The following is a 22,347-nucleotide window of genomic DNA, read 5'->3' on the forward strand; positions in this document are numbered from 1 at the left end:
GCTTTCCTGATAACAAAGACTATGTTCACCAAAACATGCATCTATTGGTCCTAAACCATGTTTTGCCCTTTTGATGCACTAGATATTCTCATAGAAAGCTTCACTGTTATCAAACTTGTATTCATTCGGTTCGGCTCTTGGTGTTTCGAATGCGTCGTACATGTTCACTCGCGAACCATCAGCTGGCTGCATTTCGACACAGGGGGGCGTGACACTCCTTTGAAAACATTGACAATTGTATAATGATAGATGTACAAAGGGTGTACAAGAATACTTTGCATTGATGAGAATATATTTGGAATGAGAAATACAATGTATTGTAGGATTTTTTTTCTTGGATGTCAAGATTCGAGTAAGAAATTACTTTGAGTAATTTATAGCATATGATAAAGTGAGTTAGTGAGTGAGTTGGGTTTAACGCCACTTTTAACAGTATTTCAGTTATATCACGGCGTGTCAGCTTAATGTGGGAGAAAAGACCGAAGTGATGCAGGTATCAGACGTTTACCACTTCGGTGAAACCCATGTGCACGGGTATAGTGCTGACAAACCTAGAAACATAATCGGGGCGAATCGGGATTCGTACCCAAAATCATAGGTTTCTGGCGTGCACAAGGGACGCAACTCTGCACAGCGAATCGCGGCGCCTTATCCGACTGGGCCACCCGTGTCCCTCTTATGATAAAGACATTTAAGTGTTAGAAATATAAATAAATGATAGAAGCGAGAAACACAACGTTTGCTTCCATTGTCTTGCATATTAAATCAATCGTGTTATAAAACTACCATTACTCACCTTTCATCCAGTGAACCTGAGACAGAAAAAGTATTACGAATTTACAAGGGCATTGCCAATGAAAATGAGACAGAAATGTAGATTGACATCATCCGTTCTCGGCATGTGTGTAGTGATACAATTACAGTGACGGTTTATTGATTGTATACGGTATTATCAACGTATTTTCCCCAGGGGAGATCCGGTTCAGCATTGGTCTTCAGCGACCCTAGCTTGTCATAAGAGGCGACTAACGGGATCACGTGGTCAGGCTCGCCGACTAGGTTGATGCATGTCATCATATACCAAATGCGTGGATCGATTATCATGATGTCTATCACTGGATTGTCTAGTCCAGACTTGATTATTTACAGACCGCCGTCATATAGATGGACTGTTGCCGGGTTCGACTTTAAACAGCAAACAGACCAAAACAGAGATGATCTAGTCAAAAATACTGTATGAATAATTACGTTTTAGTTTCTTGTATGCTTGGCAGAAGACGACACTTCCAATGACAGCAATTACCACAAATGTTGAGCAGGCACCAACGACAGCAAATATCAGTTGATTTGCATCCGCTGGTATAAAACATAAGGAAAAATATATAATTATTTGTTCATCTATCCATGACACTTTCTCCAAACAATTGAAAGCAAGGTAAATCAACAGTAACTGTTCGTTTGATATTATTAATGCAATTCAAACCAGGCAATATTCGTTATTTCAAATCAGTGTGGCATAATTGCACAAATATAAACTACGGTTATAACGAACACGCTGTTTTGTATTTTTGTCCCTACCATTTGCAGTATATATATGCTGTATATATGTTTGTAACGAACTACGGTAATAACGAACGGAAATTACTGGTCCCTCTGCGTTCGTTATGATAATACTAAAATTGTATTCCGGGTGTATATGTGTTGTATACCAAAGGATCGGAAGTGACTCTTTTTCCTATATATACTTTAACGAATTATACAATGTCAACGCCAGTCTTGATAATCTTCGACACATATTACTTTGGGCGTAAAAGGTAAAATAACGTTGAAAATGATATGAATAGATCACTGAAAATCAGTGATGACATCAGGTGTTCACCTCAAATCTTTATATATGCTCGACGTCAAATCTACATGAATGCGTAACGTCAAATCAACATGTATTCGTAAAGTCAAATCTACATGTATGCGTAACGTCAAATCTCCATGTATGTGTAACATCAAATCTTCATATATGCGTTATGTCAAATATTCATATATGCGTAACTACAAATCTACATGCATGCGTAACGTCAATTCTCCATGCATGCATAACGTCAAATCTACATGTATGAGTAACGTCAAATCTACATGTATGTGTAACATCAAATCTTCATATATGGGTAACGACAAATATTCATATATGCGTAACGTCAAATCTACATGCATGCCTAACGTCAAATCTACATGTATGCGTAACGTCAAATCTACATGTACGCTTAATGTCAAATCTACTTGTACGCGTAACGTCATATCTACATGTATGCGTAACATCAAATCTACAGGTATGCGTAACGTCAAATCTTCATATATGTGTAACGTCAAATCTACATGTATGCGTAACGTCAAATCTACATGTATGTGTAACGTAAAATCTCCATGTATGCGTAACATCAAATCTTCATATATGCGTAACGTAAAATCTTCATGTATGCGTAACGTCAAATCTATGTAAAATCTACATGTATGCGTAACGCCAAATCTACTTGTACGCGTAACGTCATATCTACATGTATGCGTAACGTAAAATCTTCATATATGCGTAATGTCAAATCTACATGCATGCGTAACGTCAACTCTATGTCAAATCTACATGTATGCGTAACGTCAAATCTACATGTAAGCGGAACGTCAAATCTACATGTATACGTAACGTCAAATTTACATGTATGCGAAACGTCAATGTATGCGTAACGCTATCAAAGACGTATACGTACCTGTGGCTAGAATATTAAAAACATAGTCGTCACTCCACTGAGACATTACGTCTTCCTCCACGGCTTGACAAGAGTATCCCACATTGTCATCTGCCAGGATGTTTGTGATAGTGAGAGATGATCCTGTTATCTGATGTCTACCTCCGCTCTCAAGTTGGAAACCGTTGCCCCTCCAGGTGTAGTTCATGGAGAGAGGGTGACCCACGGGCAGACTTCGGGAAGTGGAGTTGCATGTCAGAGTTACTGGGTGTCCAGCCACTGCAGGACCATAGCTTGATACAGTTGGTTTTGATGGTTGTTCTGTCAAAAGAAAAGAAATGTCTAAAACGTCATGCCTAAAACCGGAATTGGTCAATACATATATTACTGGGCTTTTGCACATCAATCATAACAAAACATATAGCAAACTGTCTGTCACTTATGTCTGGCTGACAAGAAGGAAGTCTTACACGCGAGCGATAATAGATAGATACTCTTCGCCGAGTGTGCTGCTGTGTCGTAATTATCATATTTTAGGAATACAAACTTTAGTGGGCAGAACTTTCGCGATACTTAAAATTGTGACGGTTATAATTTCTTCTCATATGTTATCATTCTAAAAATATTGAAGTTTAAAACATAGAACCATTCACTCAAGAAACTTTAGAAAGAGCGCAAGAATTCAAGGCCTGAATCACACACAACATTTACCAAACAATGCTACATAACTTGCAAACATTTTTGTTCACATATTAGGAATCCTAAATAAACGTTGAGGGAATGTTATGCCAAGGTTTAGAAGCAACGTGACATCGCATCTGTAGGGTTTTTAGACAGTAGAAATTGCATCGATGGAGCTGATTAAAAGTTATCCTCCAGGGCGACCCCATTCGCATATTTATGGGATCTTCAATGTTTATTACATTGTTACTTCTACGATACCCACCTGATCCCACAAGAAGGGTTCCACACTGTGGTATTTGTAACTGGGTGGACGAATCATACACATAACAGTTTATGTTCCCCGCGTCAGCGGCCGTCACGTTTTGGAGAACTAGAAAAACTACATTAGATGTTGACTGTGTAACCATTCCACCAAACAGATATCTTGATATGTCTGGCGAGGCTATTTTGACTCTCTCAAAATCAAAACTCAAAATAGTTTCTCCTGTGTGAGATTTCTGCAGAAATATGTTTTTTTTCAAGACGAGGCTGTAACCACTGTAGGAGGACGTCACCGGCTCCGTACGCCACTGTGTAGCTAGGAAATTGTTGACTTAGTCCATAAGCTGAAAGACAAAAATATATAATCCATTTATTTATGTATGATGTTTCATAGACACATGTGCACATATATATGAGAAAAACAATTAAATTATTAAGAAATGTCTCCCAGAATGATTAATAATCAGATTTGAACCCCTTGTAGAAATTTCTGTAATAATCAGTGTCGACATGCATGACCAGTTTGAGCTTCATTACTGGTTTCGACCTCGGACGGGCAGGTTATAACGAACCCTATACTTTCATGTAGGTTACTAAAATACATCAAGCCCAATTACAAACAATAATTGACTTTCATTCAGGTGAGTTAAAGATTCAAGTCATGACCCATTAATGTCTTCATTTCTCGTTTGTTTTTTCATTCATTTGTCAACTTAGTAACTTCCACAAATTGAAGAAAATAGCCATTGAAAAGCTTTAATTGTGAACATGTTTTCTAGTAAATTGATTGAGTGTATACGCATTAATCAACCATATCTGTGGTAATTGGTGAGTAAATGACATTTAACGCCACAGTCAGTAATTATTCCGTTATATCACGACTGGCTTCCTGTGAAAATTTGAGTCTTGGCCAAGTAAACCAGTGGTAGAAATTGACACAGAATGAAACACAGAGGATGACCACCTGGGTGAGTGAGTGAGTGAATTTGGATTTAGCGTCATATCGGTGATATTTCAGCCATATAGTGACGAGATCATTCATACAATAATAAAGACATTTTGACCATATAAAAACCTGTCTGCAAAGTATAGTAAAACAAACTAGACTATCACATATATAAACATAAAACTAGCATGGAATTATAAAAGATGTAACGATACACAATGTATGATACAAACGGGCTACTAATCGCCAACCACTAAAGGTAGATCACCAAAAAGGGGACCGTGGGGACTTACAGTACCATGTCCTCAGTCGCTGGCTCTTGTGCACATTTTAGCCAAAATTAAAACGACCAATATTGTACATTTAAAAGACTAGGAGATATAACTATTGATTGAATGAAAAGGATTTACAATATCCTCTCAGGGCGACTATAATCTTACGTTGACCACCCGATCTACTCTTACAACACTCATAGAAAGCAATCTTCTAAATGTATTTTGTCATGTATAATAATGAGTTGAGCAGTGTGTGCTAGCTTTTGAAAACACTTTTGGAATAGCTCCGCCGAACACACACACGCACACACACGCACACACACACACACACACACACACACACACACATATAAACACACACACACACACACACACACACACACACACACAAACACACACACAAACACACACACACACACACACACACACACACACACACACACACACACATCAAATGCACGCCAAAATCTAACGGCCGTGTCCAATTTCAGGAGTGTTTTTAGTGGTTTCCTGTTCCATACTGTAACATTTTTTTCGAGTATAAGTATTCCTTCCACATCAGCTGATGCATCAAATACGAAACGTTTTCTTACTTAGGAATTCAAAATCAACACTCCATGGTGTAGCCAATCCGTTTTCATCTTCCAGATTGCATGAATAGCTGTCATTTCTATCCTCCATCCCTATAGTTGATATCGTCATCTGACTGGTCCAGAATGATTCGTTGTCTCTAATCGGTGGCGTTACTTCATACCTTCCTGCGATCACCACCTGCTCCCCATTCCTCCTCCAATTGACGGAGTGAGTCAGGTTGGGGTTACGAGGCCATTGTTGGAAATAGGTGTTACATTTTAGGCGGTTCCTTGCAATGGCCTCGACCGTAATGTAGGACCTTTGGAATCCTGAATATAGCATAAAGAAGTATTTAAAAAATAATGGTAGTATTGTTCATGCCAGAATCCATTGAGCAGAGTTTCACCGAAAATATAATGGTAAAATACTTGATCTTGAGACATGGACTAGATATAACTTACATAAACGGTTTCACTGATTAATAAATATTAATAACGAATATGCTACTTTAGAGATTAAAGCAAACTCTATTATTTGCAGTGAATAATTAATTACCTTCTCTCTCCAAACAATTTCCATATTAACATATTCTATTATAAATTCTTATCCGATGTATTTCTGTGCAGTTTATTAACAAATAGTTTCAAGGTGTATGTGCGTTGAGGCATTCTTACAACTCCTAGTGTTCAACTAACTCTCAGTGAAACAATTATCACTAAGCGTAGCATCTGCAACTGTTAGTGTCACTGAAACACTACAGGTTGAATTTTTTTTCTAAAGTTCTAAGAGTGCCACCCCAATAACGTACTATTAGCCCATGCCACACGTGAACTGGTGTCATGTGCTTTACAACGGCGCAACGAGTTTCTTACCATCTTACCGAGGCAAGGGAGTTAACTGACTATAAAATCCAGTTTTAACCCTTGCCGAACTAGGCTTGAGGTATGGAGTTATATTTTGTCTGGACTAACGAGTCAATGCATAGTTCAATCAAAGTAGCGTGAAGAAAACGACATCCGGTTTGTAAACTGACATGCAGGTTTTGGATGATTGAACGATATGCAAATGATGTGTACTGTCAACTTAGCTTCTACAAATCTGTTCGTTTACTTAACAGACTCACGTGATTTGATGCACTTCGCGAAGCTAGACCCGTTTTATAACATACAGATTTTGATTATCGATCCGATCGTCTTTACTGCGACGCCACTTTGTTTGAACCAAATGCAAGTGATACAAGAGGTGGAATCTGACATAACTCGTAAGAGCCACTGGTGACGCTACGATCAGTTGGAGCGATTTGTTAATACTTGTCTTGTCGAGACGTGCTAAAAGTGCCAAGGCTTTTTGAAAATAAACTAAGTATTTCTTCATTTATTTCAAACGTAAACACAAAGTGTTGATACTATAATGTTCCTATAGTGACGTTAGCAACTGCTAGTGATCATTTGCAAAAAAATCTCTTTATTGAACGGTGTACAAGTATATTTTTTAAAATCTGCTTGAGAATTATATTTGTTTTGGAAACCAAATATTCATGTGGTGACAATAGGGGTTACATGTTCAACTGTGAGTGTTCATTTAATGCTCAACCTGCACGACACGAGATCTAGACTGAAAGGCCAACTATGCCAAGTTTGAACAAAATCCAATCATTATATACAGAAATATCTGATGGAATTTGGTTTGCATAAGCCAAGCTCAAAGCTTACTTGTCAAGCTTGTGGTTTGGAAAATTTTAAAAAATCTAACAGATTAACAGCCTTGGCCATCTTTATGGCAACACATACTATTTTGCAAGCCCTATTTTACATTTGGGTTCTCTCAAACATTTTCACTGATGTCTCAACTATTTAAAGATAGAGTGACGTCCCCTTGCGAAGGATAAGATATTCAATAGAGCACGCTTCTCATATCATTACTTATTCCTTACACATATTTGTTCAATAAGTTAGGTTTAAAAGATTCTTCTTAAGTATTATGTAACTCTTGATCTTGGCCTTAGATCGTTGATGTAACATTTTCAGTATATTCCTCATATTCCACATTTCAGTGTGTACATTAAGCAAACATGTAACATATTAAGTTCGAGCAGTTGTCAGCTTGACACACTAAAACAGCTGGAGCTTTTAATGTTGGTTAAGGTGTCCTACTTTTCATATGAATTGCATTTTCCTTCTCTAAAAATCAATGAACACAGGAAACTTCTTCAATTTAGGACAAATATAAGAGTTACAAAATGGTTCCTCAAATGCCAAACTGTAAAGTTTTTAATGACTTTAACCATTGGGCCCTTATATGTCCATAAGTATTCAATCCGACTCTCCTGGGTTACACATATGGTATTCAAAGTTCTAATGCTAGGATCCTTTCCATAAAGAAGCTAGTCCGAAAACAAAAGCGGAAGCCGGACGAGTCAAGAGCGGACAAATACATTGACAAAATTAAAAGCAACCCGTTTTCATGAAACTGCTTATTTAATTACATGTACAAGCACAAATACTTTCATATATTCCATGGCCATTCGAAACCACACACCATCCTCCAACCCCAGCCCCTCAAAGGCTGCCAGCCTCCCTTAATGTTCACTAACCACTAAGGGTTAGGTAAACACTAGGTGTTGTGACAAGACATACTGAAAATACTCACGAGAAACAGTCAGCAAATTTCTACATCCAGGCACCACTGAAAGATATGTGTATCTGTGACATAAAATACTTCCTGCATCTGCTGATGTGACGTTGACAAGCGTGATACTCAGATAGTCATTCACGGGCGATGATATGTACAGATTAACTTTTATTCTTTGCCAGTAGGTTTCTGTAACAGACACTTTGCCAGAGACAGTGTTGAGCAGGTTGACAATTGTCCCTGGTTTCCGAATATATATCTTGTAATGTGGCAGTTCCCATGTTAACGTGGCGTCTTCGCCTTCATAGACGTTAGTCTGGTTCCCAAGCTCCAGTGGGGATTCTTTAAACAGAAACGTATAGATGATGCTAAATTGTGTTTTCTAGTCAATTACAATACATGCATTATAAATGTAAGAATGTCTACAATATTCATATATATCAAAATATTTTGAAAGAATAGCATGACACGTAATAACAACAAGTAGTCAACAGCAGAGAAAACACACGTCTTATGAAATACGCCCCATGCTAGCTAGCTAATCAAAACATATCATACAGGCGATTTATTAAGTTCTCAAAGAGCAGAACTAACTTTCGAATCACGAAATCCGGTATCCTTAATTGTGGATAATCAAACATTTACTTTCATGATGTATATGGGCAGGAAAAGTAAAAGTAAATGAACTGCCAACCATACTTTACGAACGACCATCATTATGATTTTAATCTTATACGCAAGTCACTCACGACCTGTTCACATCCTAGCCTTTTCATTTTGTTCAGGCTATGAACAATGAGATGCAAATGACTAATAAAATGTTCTTTTATAATTATCTCATGGGATGAGTGCAAAAAGCATATTTCTTTCATTCACTCCATGAAAATCATAGACTGGTATATCCACAAAATATTGTACTCACGCTTCCAACCCATGATATAGTCCTCACTCCAGTTACTCTTGAGTCCCTCCTCCTCCCTCACTTGACAAGTGTACCTATCGCCGAAGTTCTCTCTTCTCACACCACTGACAGTCAGCGTACTGTTCCAAAACCCGTCATCTCTGTCCTTGCCAGCTTCAGTAATGAGATAGCGTCCTCCACTCTTCACACGGACCCCATTCTTCTTCCAATAAATGGACATCATCAGGGGATGGTCTTGTAATGGAAGGGATCGTGAAATGGTGTAACAGGTAAATGTTACATCATTGCTGTACTGTGCTGGGGCAACGATGTACGGCTCCTGGGGGTCCTCTGTTAAAGAAGGCACAACCAACATACTTATGAATTTTAATCTATCTGGAACTATAATGCAATGAATATAGAAGGGATAACAAGAGACTCATTTGAGGCAGTTTTAAAACAGAAAGGGCGATTTAAAGCATGACAGCAATATATGTATCAATGCCTCTCTTGGGAGCATGATACCTACAAAAGTGTTGTAAATGTGAACAGTGATTGCTTAGCTATCATCTGCTCATAAAATACCTTTGTTTAACTGTAAATAACGCTTACACATATCAACGTCTATGCGCCGAGGGTATGCCACAAACAGGAAAGTTGCAAAAACATGTTGTCCATGAAACACAATATCACCTCTGTGGAGACTTTATTTTCGGCAGGGCAACACTCATGATTTGCTAATCGACCGGTCGTCCACGTGAAACGTCACATCAAGAAAACAACAAAATTTGGTTGGTGCATCTACAGAATCGAAACCGAACTGCTGCTTTTACTGCGACGTCAATTTCTGGGTTTAGGCTAGTTGGTGAATGATCCATATGCAACTAGTTGAGGATGGAGGACAACTCATTTTGGGAGTGGACGTGTAATGGTCTAGGGTGGCATTACAACTCACGGGAAAACACACCTCGTGAATGTTAATGGCAATTTGAATGACGTATGCTTCCGTGATGAAATCGTTCGCGATCGTGTTCTACTCTTTGTGCAAATGCAGAGACGTAACGACACGTTGCAGATAAAGGGCCACTTTGGGATTCTGGGTTAAAGAAGGTCCCAAGAAGCCTATTCTGGATGAGTGGTGACTTGAATGATCATGTGTCATCGTTCCCAAACGTCTAATGTCGTTGCTCGTTTATCAATCCCTGGATTGTCTGCTCCAGCCTCGATTACTATCATCTACAATCATGCAGCTGGAATATTGCTGAGTGCGGCGTTAAACTCAAAACAATTACACAAACATGTATAAGACTAAGGTCTACCAATGATACTTTCAATGTGAGTATTTCTATCACATTTTAACAACATAAATAAATTTGAGGTTCTGGAGTTCCAAAATATAACAACCATAGCCGAATGGCAGTGGCTTAGGCCTGAGGAACTGGATGACAGCATTGGGTAAGTATCATTGAATATTCACTTACGTTGGAATAGCAGGATGTGATTATTAGGACTTGTTCTTACTCCTCCTCGGCAAGTGTATATTCCAGCATCAGTTCTTGTTAAATTGTAGAGAGTGAACTGTAGGACATTTTCATCTGGTGAGGTGAGAAGTCTGACAATCTTGATTCTCCATGCATATGCAGGATCAATGGTGACTTTGTAAGTGTCAATTGTCAGTAACGTTCGAAAGCGGGGCCTGACCGATACGATGCGACTTGACTGAGACACATAAAAGGTTAGCGTAGTATTATCTTCTCGCATCGCTGTGTAGTTTGTGTCGACATCGGCGATGTCTACAGCACAATCAAAAATGTTAAAGTATATTTATTATCTGCTTTGCTAAACGTAATTAGCGTAATTAGCGAATTGTGTCTACTTTGTCATCTGTTAACTTCTAAGTAATGTCAATCAAATAAAGTATTTTGATACACGGGCAGTATCCTGACAAAACTTTCATAAGATAAACTAATATAAAAGAAGGATTGATCAAATTTGGCCTTAAAGATGCACCTATCTAAGTGTCCCTGAAACAGAATTGGCATGTAGCCGATGCTTTTATGGAGATACTCATGTTGATATTATAAATGGATATTGTTCAGGGGCCCGTACTGATTCTGAGATATAAAATATTGAACAATTTCCACATGATGACCATGGTCAAGGTAAGCAACATTATTCAACAATCTCAGTCAGTTAGAAATACTCAAGGATATCAAATCTACTGTAAGTAAATCAGTGAGTATGCTATGAAAACTTACAGTTTTTGCCAAAAACAAACCCATCACTCCAGTTTGAGACCGATCGTCCCACCATAGCTTGACAGGTGTAGATGTCTTCATTATCCTCTCGCTTTACATCACTTATTGTCAGAGTGTTATTGAGATATATCCAGTTCATCCTGCTGATGTGATATCTTCCCCGGTTATTCAACAGAATTCCATTCTTTTTCCACATGATATGTGTTGTTAGAATAGCCACATTTGAAAAACTGGGAGTATAAGCATCTGTATAGCATGTCAGATTAATCGAATGGCTGTAGTTGACTGTGTGTGGGGCCACGATGTAAGGATCCTGAAGGTGCCCTGTGACAAAATATCATCACAAGCTTACAAGCTAGACACAAATAATTGCATATTTGTTTAGAAATGATTTGGCTTTATTTTCTTAGGTTTTTCAATAAATATTTTCGTTTTGTCATGTCTTTGAAAGTATTGATATAATTTAGAATTATGTGCAGAGAAACCCTACGTATAAGTATAATGCATTACTTTCTGTGATCGACCGACATTGGTAACACACAATTGTGACTTTACACTTTATTATCATGGCAATATATGATGAATGTTCCCCACTTCTTGCTGTAAGAGTTATTCTTGTTGGTCAGGCATCAAAACAATACATTATCAGGACGATCTTACACAGAGCACGGGCAGTAAATGCTGGGTAATGGTGTGAGATTATGTATTTTCACTTGCGATTTAGTAACTTAAGCATGTGTATGCTAATGTTTGCAGGGAAATGCACGTGTTTGAATGTGAGTCGTTTACATTGAAGGAACTCACGTAAGATGATAAGTCTTTGGCCGCACTCTGACATCTGAGTCCCATTAGAATCTGGTGAACCTGTGAAGCATCTGTAATAGCCGGAACTGACTACATCATACTCTACGAAGGTGAACACTCCAGATCCTGTGGCTGTAACATTCCCTCTGTACTGGGCGCGGGACTTGTAGGCATCACTGACGGTGACTTGATTATAGTCAGTCACATGAAGTATGTATTGCCTGGAACCAGTCTTCATCACAGTAAACTCAACAGTTCCAGGCTGAGAAAGCCTCCAAGACAAAGTTGCGTTTTCCCCTACACGAGCGACCACATCTGTTTCTGTCATCAAACAATGGTAGTTACGTTAAGGCAGACTGAACAAGCAAGCTCTTTGGGTAAATCTAGAATTGGTAATACACTCTCTAATAGTCTACAAAACTTTTTTCAATATTATATGAAACGAAACTTCATTTTCCTATTTCTCTATTATTATATCTATATTTGCAAAATTCCCACTGACTACGCTTTTGAAAGAACTTCTAAGCTATACATTTGTAGCTCTCCCAGCTGTCAAATGCTCATTTGTGCTCAAATGATTCAACTATCAGATTGAATGGATCAAGATTTCTCAGTTGTGACTCCATCATAACTAAGAAGACTCAGTATGACAAACCGCCGTCTAGAACGTAGTCGTATGGGGGCAGACTCGACACTAAATGTGGTGTTAGGTAAGGATAAATGAACTTGAGTCATTTAAGAATTGACCTTCGCTCCAATGAACTCACACAAAGTGAAAGTCAATTCTTATATTTTTTTTGTCACAATTTCTTACCTCAAAGTATGTAGGTCAAGATCTAAACACAATTTTATTTAGTACGTGTGACTTCATGTTTACACTGACAGCCATACAACAACCAGCTATATCGCGGAGTAAAATAGTTCCTCAAAAAGAGAGGTGACATGGGCGTATGGATGCACAACTTGCTCTTCAGAAACATCTCATGCAGCACATGTGTTCAAATCGTATCCTCATTAGATGAGAAAGGTCTGTAAAGAACTACCTCAGTAAGTCAGTCACAATGACAGCGCGTCTTAATACATTTACATCAAGTACAAGACGTCAAAATAGCCGACACGATAAACGTGACGGGAGGGATTTCCGAAGTTGTTAATGAACCTGTGGCGGTTACATGTGTTAGTCATCATTGATCAACTGGCCAATCATTGAAAGGTGAATAAAGATGCGTCAAACAGACATTAAGGTAAATTCATAGATTGCTGGAGACGGTCAATGTCAGCCTAGGCACGGATCGAGTCGATACTACGATAGTTTAGATGTGCATTTCGTCGTTTGTTCATTAGGATGGGCCGTAGCGAGGATATACGTTAACAATCATGGAGTCACGCTCTCCGACATTTCTCAATGCATACTGAAACGCTGAGACCAAGAATAAAGATCCTAAATGATCAGAAAGAACGCTTATGTATGGGAATTCCCAGGGGTTTCCCCAGGAATGTGGAGGTAGTCCGTCAGTGTTTACGTCATTTCAAGAACACGGTCTCGTGAAAAACGTATGAACGTCAAATTGCGTCGTTCACACACTTATGAACGTCAATTTCGCGGTCATGTGACCGACCACTCGTCCAATGGAAAAGTCGTATATCGTGTAAACTTCAAATTAAAAAAATATTGCAATATGTACACAGTTGTTATTTTTTTTATAATGATGATATTCAAATGGACTGTCTTTACTGTTTAATATACATATGAGTTTAAAACTTATGCAACCTAGACACTGGAAGTGAATTTCATATAAAACCCTTTACCTAGCATCTACCTAAGTAATTACCAAATACTTGGAGCCTTTGTCCACAACCAATTATCCTTGAGGCTTTCACCGTCTGCGATCCTATGAAGCACCCATACTGTCCTTCATCCTCGAAGTTAACATCATAAAGAGTAAACTCGAACACGCCAGTTCCAGATTGTGTTATATTTCCCGTGAAAGAAACTCTAGACTTGAGGTTTCCATCAGCAACATTGACCTGGTTGTAATTGGTAACGTGATACACTAGCGTCCCCATTTGAATGTTGTGCACGGTAAACTCTTTGATGCCAGTTTGGTGGAATTCCCAGGATAGAACAGCGTTTCCCCCGAGTACACCAAGTGCATTTGCAGCATCTAAAAAGGGGTAGTTATTATTTAAACATGTCACCATAGATATATCACCGGAAAGTCATTGGCCGCATTAATCAAAATGAATATATCTGTCAATATCTGAAACATATTTAGGTGTAAGGATAAACGAAATATAAACTGCAATGCTTCATAGTTTATTCAAATATCATTTAAAGTAGATGACATATGATCACTTGTTACACATTAACGCGTACGTCTCTTTCAATTTCTACATTAAAACATTACCATTGGGATTGCATACCTATCCAAACAGCTTTGAATCCACTTTTGATAACTGAGCCATCTGTGGTAAAGTGCACCTGGTAGGAAGAGGCTGACTCGAGGATGAGCCCCGTGTAAGTGCCAGACAAAGATTCCATTGAAGTGTTCAACGCGTCATACACCTGTAAACGAAAACAGTGCCATAGTGAGATACACATTCTAACAGTGATATATTTGGTGCCTACATAAGGATATTATTGTTCATCAGTTGTAATTTGAAGGATTTAAGGATCTATTTATACTCCCCTATATATAAGTAGGGAATACTCGGAAATAACATATTGTTTTCCAAAAAAGTAATAGATATTAGTCTCTAGTAATCGTTGTATGATAATAATGAACGATGGTGCTTGGCATAGCCAATTTCAGCCAACGTGTTCGGCAATCTTCCCCATTACAAAAGAAACAGTGTATTTTACCATAATATCTTATGTCTATACAAATGTTACAGTATTTTCATTGCAAACCTTTTGTGTGTTTTTGAAGGCCATCTAATGGTACCTGCCAGGCGTTTTACCTTCGACCACTATGTTAAAACAGATATTTTGGTTTGTAGTAAAACGGTATGTACACCTTGGTATACTGTTCAGCAATATTAGCTCTTTTTGTAAAGGCATAACAATGTTATTTCACTGAACTATGTATTCATTATTACTAAGGTCTGAATGTAAGAAGTTCTTATTAGTTGCCAGTGCTATTTGATTAGTTATATAACCGGTGTTATTGTTTGGCTCGGAAGTGTGGGTATTTGAAAAGATAAAACTGATAGGACGCTTGCACATTAAGTTTTGTAAATATATAGTTTCTACCCCTAATTACTTTGTTTATCGAGAACTAGAGAGCTATCCCCTAAGTATTGCAGGTAAAATTGAAAGAATCTAACTTTGGAGAAAAATGCTGCTAAAGCCTTATTATGTAAGTTATATTCTCGAATTTATCCACTCCACTTTTCATCTGTGAATACATTCAATCTGGTAAGCACCATTGAAGATATTTTAAGTGATACCGGTTCCCAATACGTCTTGACTCCTCCATATGTACCTCACCAAAGTTGGTTAAAATCATGTGTCAAACGTGACCTTATAATTGTCCAGTATTTCCAACAATGGAATTCAACTGTGAATATTTCATCGAAAGGTCAACAGTATAAATTGTCGAAACAAATGGCACTATTGGAATCGTATCGACCTATTCTGCCGTAACCGGAAATCGTAAGGTGACATAAAATTGACCATATAATGTGTATATAATGTAATTTTCATGCACAGGACATTTAGCGGAATTCGTGCATATTCATTGTCCAAACTACTCTTTTAAGACCGGAGGCCGACAAGGAATGAAACAGCAAACGTCCAGCCTCGCTCGACTTTCCGCTCGCCTGGGTTCCACAAATATCATTTCTTGGGGTTTCATTTATAACCCCCATTTTTCCAACTGCGTCTTTCCTTCTCAGGGAACCAATCTGGCGGTAACTGACCATGTCATTGCAAACAGCCGCCTTCTCTCGGACATATTTCTTCAGGTTCGTTAGTCTGCCTGTTTCAGTTCTTGTCGCCTCTTGCCTTGATTGACAGGTGTTATGAACTTTGTTTTCAAACTACTCTCCGTTGATTGGCTACTGACTTCGTGGGCGACTCAAGTTATTGCATAAATCAAACAATCACCGGATTCTTTTCATTCCACAGTATGTATTCCTACACCTGAAATGTTTATCAATCTTGTCATTTTTTTCTGCTTTGATATATGCAACTGTTTCTGTTGTAGATAACACATGTTTTCGTTGTCGAATATGATTATATACGGATTGACTTTTTGTAAAAAACAATGTGCCGACTTTTGTAAGAATCCGCTTTACTACGCGGATTCATACAGTTTGTGCATCACATTTTCCATTCATACCTCAATGAACCGAAAAAATACAAAGTCCATCCTTAAATGTCATATAATTCGTGAATCGGTTGTTGATTAGGAAAGAAAAGCATTTACTCTTGATATCAAAGTGGCCCGTGCCAGCCGTAAAAGGCGACTATGCTTGTCGTAAAGGCGACTAATGGGATCGGGTGGTCAGACTTGCTGACATGGTTGATGCATGTCATCGATCCCGATTACGTGGACTGATGCTCATCATATTACTGACTGGAGTGTCTGGTCCAGACTTACTTACTAACCGCCGTCATTTAGCTGGAATATTGCTGAGTGTGGCGTTAAACGACCAACCAACCCACCGCTGGAATTTCAGTGAATAAAGACATTTTGATTCATATGTGTATAATTTGTTTTCCGATAAGTAATTAATACAGAGACCAGTGTCAGGGCATTTTTATTATTGACTATAACTAATGAGTGTATGCTGTTGGATAAAAATGCCTTTTTGTTAAAATAGCTTCATAGTTTTTGGAAAGTTTCAGCTTTCGAAATGATATTTTTAGAATCAGTTTAATTCAAATGAATGTCTTAGGACAAGGACTTTGGGGACAGAAGTATCTGCCCTTGGCAAGGTCAAAGTAACCCACTGTTAAAAATATCATGTTTACAGATGTAGTCTAAAAAATAGTATGTGTTGTTTGGACCTATCACATTCCGTAACGTTCTTTTTCATTGGAGGCACCTACTCTCACAATGTAACCATCCCAGGAGGTAATTTGTTGTAAAAGGTAGTATTTTTACCAGCCAATTGATTACGACGAATTGTTTAACTTCCAGTCAGGAGGAAATTTATCTCATACATCATAAATAAAATCCTTCTTTGGACATTAATTATGAAAAATTACCTTCTCTGATACATTTGTCCGTTGTATATCATATATGGGATTACTTTTAAAAATGTGAAGTTTTTAATTTGACTCAGTATATATAATCAGGGAAAATGTGTAATGCCTGAAAACTTCAGGGAATATATTTATGTCTGATTCACTCAGGGAATATACATAGTCCCAAAAATTGTCAGGTTTTCCCTGATTTAACATCAATTCTTTTAGACATATTCCCTGAAATTACTTTTGAGGCTCTTCTATGTTCAAACTTGATAAAAAATATGAGAAGACAAATTTATTTGACATGATGATAAATACCTTTTACTTAACTTAACAATTCGCCTTCACTGTAATCAAAACAATGCTACATTAAACAAAGGATAGACTTAATAAACAAGAACAATTTAGTATTTGTTGACACATGTCAGACTTGAGTGGCACCTTAAGTTACAAAGCATCTTACAAAGCAACTACTACATCTGTTGGTCTGACATTTATTTGAACCAGCACAGTTACACCAGGTGAAACATTGTCCCCCACAGTTGGATTCAAACTGCACAGCCTGGAGAAGTGAAATGTTCTTCTTAGTGACAACGTTTTCAGTTGAGGTCAGTGCTGTACTTATAGTTGTGTTTTAACATAATGTGGAAACGAGACTGTTGTTGAATGAATGGTTGCACAACGGGTGTTAAAACTTCATCCTAATATCCCTTGGCACTCAGGTTTCCTTGAATAACAACCAACTTCGTTTTGATACTTCTGCAGACACCTCCCTAGACCGCCTCTAAATGGTTGAACTTGTTGAACACAATTTGGGTACAAGCAATATCATACACTCATCGGAGAACATGACCCCTCCGTTGAGGCCGTTGTCAATCTGATACGTCGAAGCTGACGTGTTAACATGACGTCGCGGTAGGCTCTGATACCACGTTTTCTAAATCGCCTATACACGCTCTGTCGACTGATCCTGTGTCCGGGTGTTGTCGCTACGGTAAACAATGAAGAGGTTTCGGAGATGAATTGTCCGCATATGACGTTCTTTGATGGGCGTGGTCACCCGTGGTCTCCCGCTTGTACTCCTGTCTGATGCCTGTACCATCTATTGTGAACGTTGCATCAATCTGGTAATGGTGACATTGGTGCATCGAAACGTCCTTGCAATGGCAGTGTGCATGGTTCCTTGTTGCGCCATGCCAACGGCTCTCTCCCTCGGTAGAGCGGTTAAACGTGGCATATTTTAATGGTGCGTTCAAAACGTGCCGTGTAGCCAGCTTTACACAGCAATTTTGCACGTTCTACGTAGCGCAAAGTCGTTGTGACAAAATGCCCTACTTGCACAAAAAAGTCTATTTTTCCAGCTTTTTGTCACCAAATACATTTGGTTGTACTCGTGCGCCATAGTTATGTCATACTTTTTAAAATCAAAATAGTAAAAACAATTTGTTGGTATTCTTCCCTTTGTACATTAGTTTATTTTGGTATCCGGGTTTAAGAACTCCGATAGCTCCTTCCATCTCGCCGGTGAAGAAGAAATCGTGATTCATCGCTATACCATACTCGTCTCCAGTTTCTAAAATGTCAAGGTATGGCACCAAAGCAAGCGTCGCTGTAGATGGATCTGTTGCAAAACAGGGACGAGAACTGGTCTTCTTGGAGGGATTCCAGCCTCGAGAAGATAGTTCCTGACAGTCTGGTCCGATATCCTCCTCAAACCGGGATGCGTCCTGCAGGCTCCGTAGCTATGGCATTGCGATGACGTAGGTGGGACGGCCGAATGTAGCGATCCTGTGCAGGGGTGGTAACTCTTGGTCGGCCGGTTCTCGGACGATCTGCAGTGGAACTGAACTATGTGTATCGGTCCCAAAGGCGGCAAATGGTGCTGTGGTGGACGTTCAAGTGGCGTGCAACAGAAGACTGCGATTCCCCTGTTTGAATACGTCCTTTGGCGATGTCCCGATCGGCAGCGCTGTCTCGTCTTTTTCGAACTTGGAAAATGTTGACAATTGAAGGACAAATTATTTGCTTTTGCTTGCCTTTTTATAGTCACTACCAAGAGTTATGAATCCCATAACTTGTACGTGCATTTTGCTGTGTGAAATCAATGCCGTTTAAGACATTGCAAATCGACATCTTTGTAACATTTAGGGGTTAGACATTGATACAAGAAGTAGGCATCTTACTGATCGCTTTCTTTATGCATATAAATCGGAATATCCTCTCGGATAGGCAGGTCGTAAAAAGATACATGAAAGTGGCTGATATAGCGGGGATCAAAGCAATATGAAATCAAATATGTACAGACTGTATCATTCTGCTTCGTGGTGAAATTAACACTAGAACTGGATGACTCCGTTGATCATTTTCAAATGGATGAAGTTATGTAAGATACCAGTGACACTCTACACCCTACAATGAATATGGTTGATATTGTGACGTTTGTGTTTAACAGTTGTATTTGAGGGTAAGACATTTACGCAACAATTAAGCATCCCCATGGGCACCAATTGTGCTCCCCTTCTTTGCGGATCTATTACCTAAAACATATGAATCGGATTCCCTGCTCGCATTGGCAAAGTCAAAACTAGGGAATTTGTCCAAGACGTTTATCTTCAGCTTTAGTATATCGATAATCTGATATCGTTCAATAACAATCAAATAACCAATTCCCTTCCACTGATTTACCCATCAACTTCTTGTTGATCGGTTTCTTTATGAATATGAACCTGAAATGCGGCTCAGGGTTTCACTTAAATTTGATATCGATCGAAAACCATCAAATTGTCAATTCTCTTCCACTGAAATACCCATATGAACTAGAAACATAGTAGACCAGTGAGTCCGCCTCATCTGTTTCATATTTTAACATATGTTTTATATATTGACTTGTACCATATATCAGTTCCTTTCAGATGTCTGTGAGTTACTGATAAGAATATTCTGGACAATTATATTTCAGATGTTTCAAAAAAAAAATTTCCAAATAATTGCAAAAAGCAGTCTTTAATTGCTGACAAATATCTGACTTGCCGGTTGCTGACTTGTACAAGTCGGATAGCCGACATGTATGATGTCATGACGTCATATCTTTGATGTGACGTCACTTGCGTGTCAAGTCGCAAATGAACCTGTTCGCACTTTCTGTTAAATCAGACGTGCTAAACAAAATATATCTATTTGCCACACACATAAATTTCACCTGAATACGTCATGCAACTTTGACTGGTAATGATAAAATCGTGATTTATTATCACAAGCTTGTAGTATACTCGGAATCGTACAATGGACTCTCGTTTACAATACAATGCTTTATATGTGCATTCACGTGTTCGTTCTCATTTGATTGAAATGCTTACCTTTACAAAATCATAGCTTTTTTCTGTCTCAAAATACTGAAATATGAGAGTGACCATGGTGGAGCCGGGGTCGATGGTGTAGGTACACGACAGCGAATTGTTATAATTGTGTGGATAGTTGGGAGAAGTGAAAGATCCTGAAGATCCCGTGTAGAGGCCTCCACACCCTGTAGCAATGTAATTAACAAACTGAGGATTCATGCTGAGCATTGTGTACAAGGCTAAGAAAGTGAATCCCTCAGATACAAAACAGTATTAATAAACTGCCGGGCAAAAGAGGGTACATAAGGTGTAGGTAATTTTAATTGTTGAATGAATACGAGTGTGATGACATGACATTACCATCTGTCTTAAATGTCTAATGTCACTGTCACTGGACCAGTCTTTAATATCAAATGTCACTGTCACTAGACCAGTCTTTGATATCTTATGTCACTGTCACTGGACCAGTCTTTAATATCTCATGTCACTGTCACTGGGCCAGTCTAAATATCTAATGTCACTGTCACTAGACCAGTCGTAAATATCTAATGTCACTGTCACTGGACCAGTCGTAAATATCTCATGTCTGTGTCACTAGACCAGTCTTTAATATCTAATGTCACTGGACCAGTCTTAAATGTCAAATGTCACTGTCACTGGACATACAACAATGATGTAGATGTGTCAATGTATGAATGCGTCAGTCAATCAACTTCATGTGTTCGCACAATGAGAATCGGAAAAAGACACTCCACAATGTTACTGGTTTTAGAGTAACTAACTATGTCCAGGATTCAAATTGACTTCTACAAAAATCTAATGCAACGGTACACATAGCAAACATTAACGTAACTAAACAGCACGGCGAAAGAATGGATGCACCCATGTTTGATGGTAGCAGAAATTGAAACAAACAAGACATGGTTATTCGATGATGTTTTTAATACGGGTATCTTGGTTGTGTTTTGAACTTTAAGTTCGCAGTGTTTTACACCAGTTTAGAAAAGTGTCTTTCACACTATGTAACGTATGCATGGTTTTTAATCTCCCAGAGCCTGTTTGAAATTAAATAAACACACACACACATACATGCACACACATACTCACCCGCGTACTCACGCACAAACACACGTACCCACGCGAGCTCTCACTATTTATGAGAGAAAAAGTCACATACCTTGAGCATTAATGTAGTTTTCTTGACCAAAAACCCATATGAAAATGACAAACCATTCGAGAGAGAATATGTGTCTCATTTTAGACTTGTGTTTCTGTTTGTACACGAAAAACTGATTGCCTCTACGTTTGATTCCTATCTCTAATCGAGGATGTTATGGTAGCATGTGATAAACGTCAATACTTTTATGCGTCCGGGATTGGGAGGTCACTGTGTAAACTATATGATGTCTATGCTAATAGATTGTTAAGAGGAAAATGTTTGTGCAAGTTATCACAATGAATGATGACCATTTGAATGTATCAGGATGTGTAGAGGATGGCTCTACAATGCAAACGCCCATGCAGAGATAACAATTGTGTGTGTTGGCCGAACAAGTTGATATATCATAAAGCAATACTGGGCCAAGCCAGAAACATATTTACAAAAATGAGTTAGGCGTGCATTCCTTGGTATAAAGGTATCTGATAGTGATTCATAAACACATGTTCATGATATTGTCTGAATCGTACAATCGACTCGGCTTTATGCAGAGATTTCTATTTGATATTGAAAGGATTTTGTCGC

General features: G+C 38.5%; 1 pseudogene; it reads right to left on the reverse strand.

The window, feature by feature from the left end:
• Positions 1-78: 78 nt before the first annotated feature.
• Positions 79-21,859, reverse strand: LOC139457609 (uncharacterized; annotated as a pseudogene).
• Between the last annotated feature and the right edge of the window lie 488 nt (positions 21,860-22,347).

This window comes from Haliotis cracherodii, unplaced genomic scaffold (genome assembly GCF_022045235.1).
Source record: "Haliotis cracherodii isolate W230 unplaced genomic scaffold, xgHalCrac1.p SCAF_12, whole genome shotgun sequence".
In the NCBI taxonomy this organism is placed as follows: Eukaryota; Metazoa; Mollusca; class Gastropoda; order Lepetellida; family Haliotidae; genus Haliotis; species Haliotis cracherodii.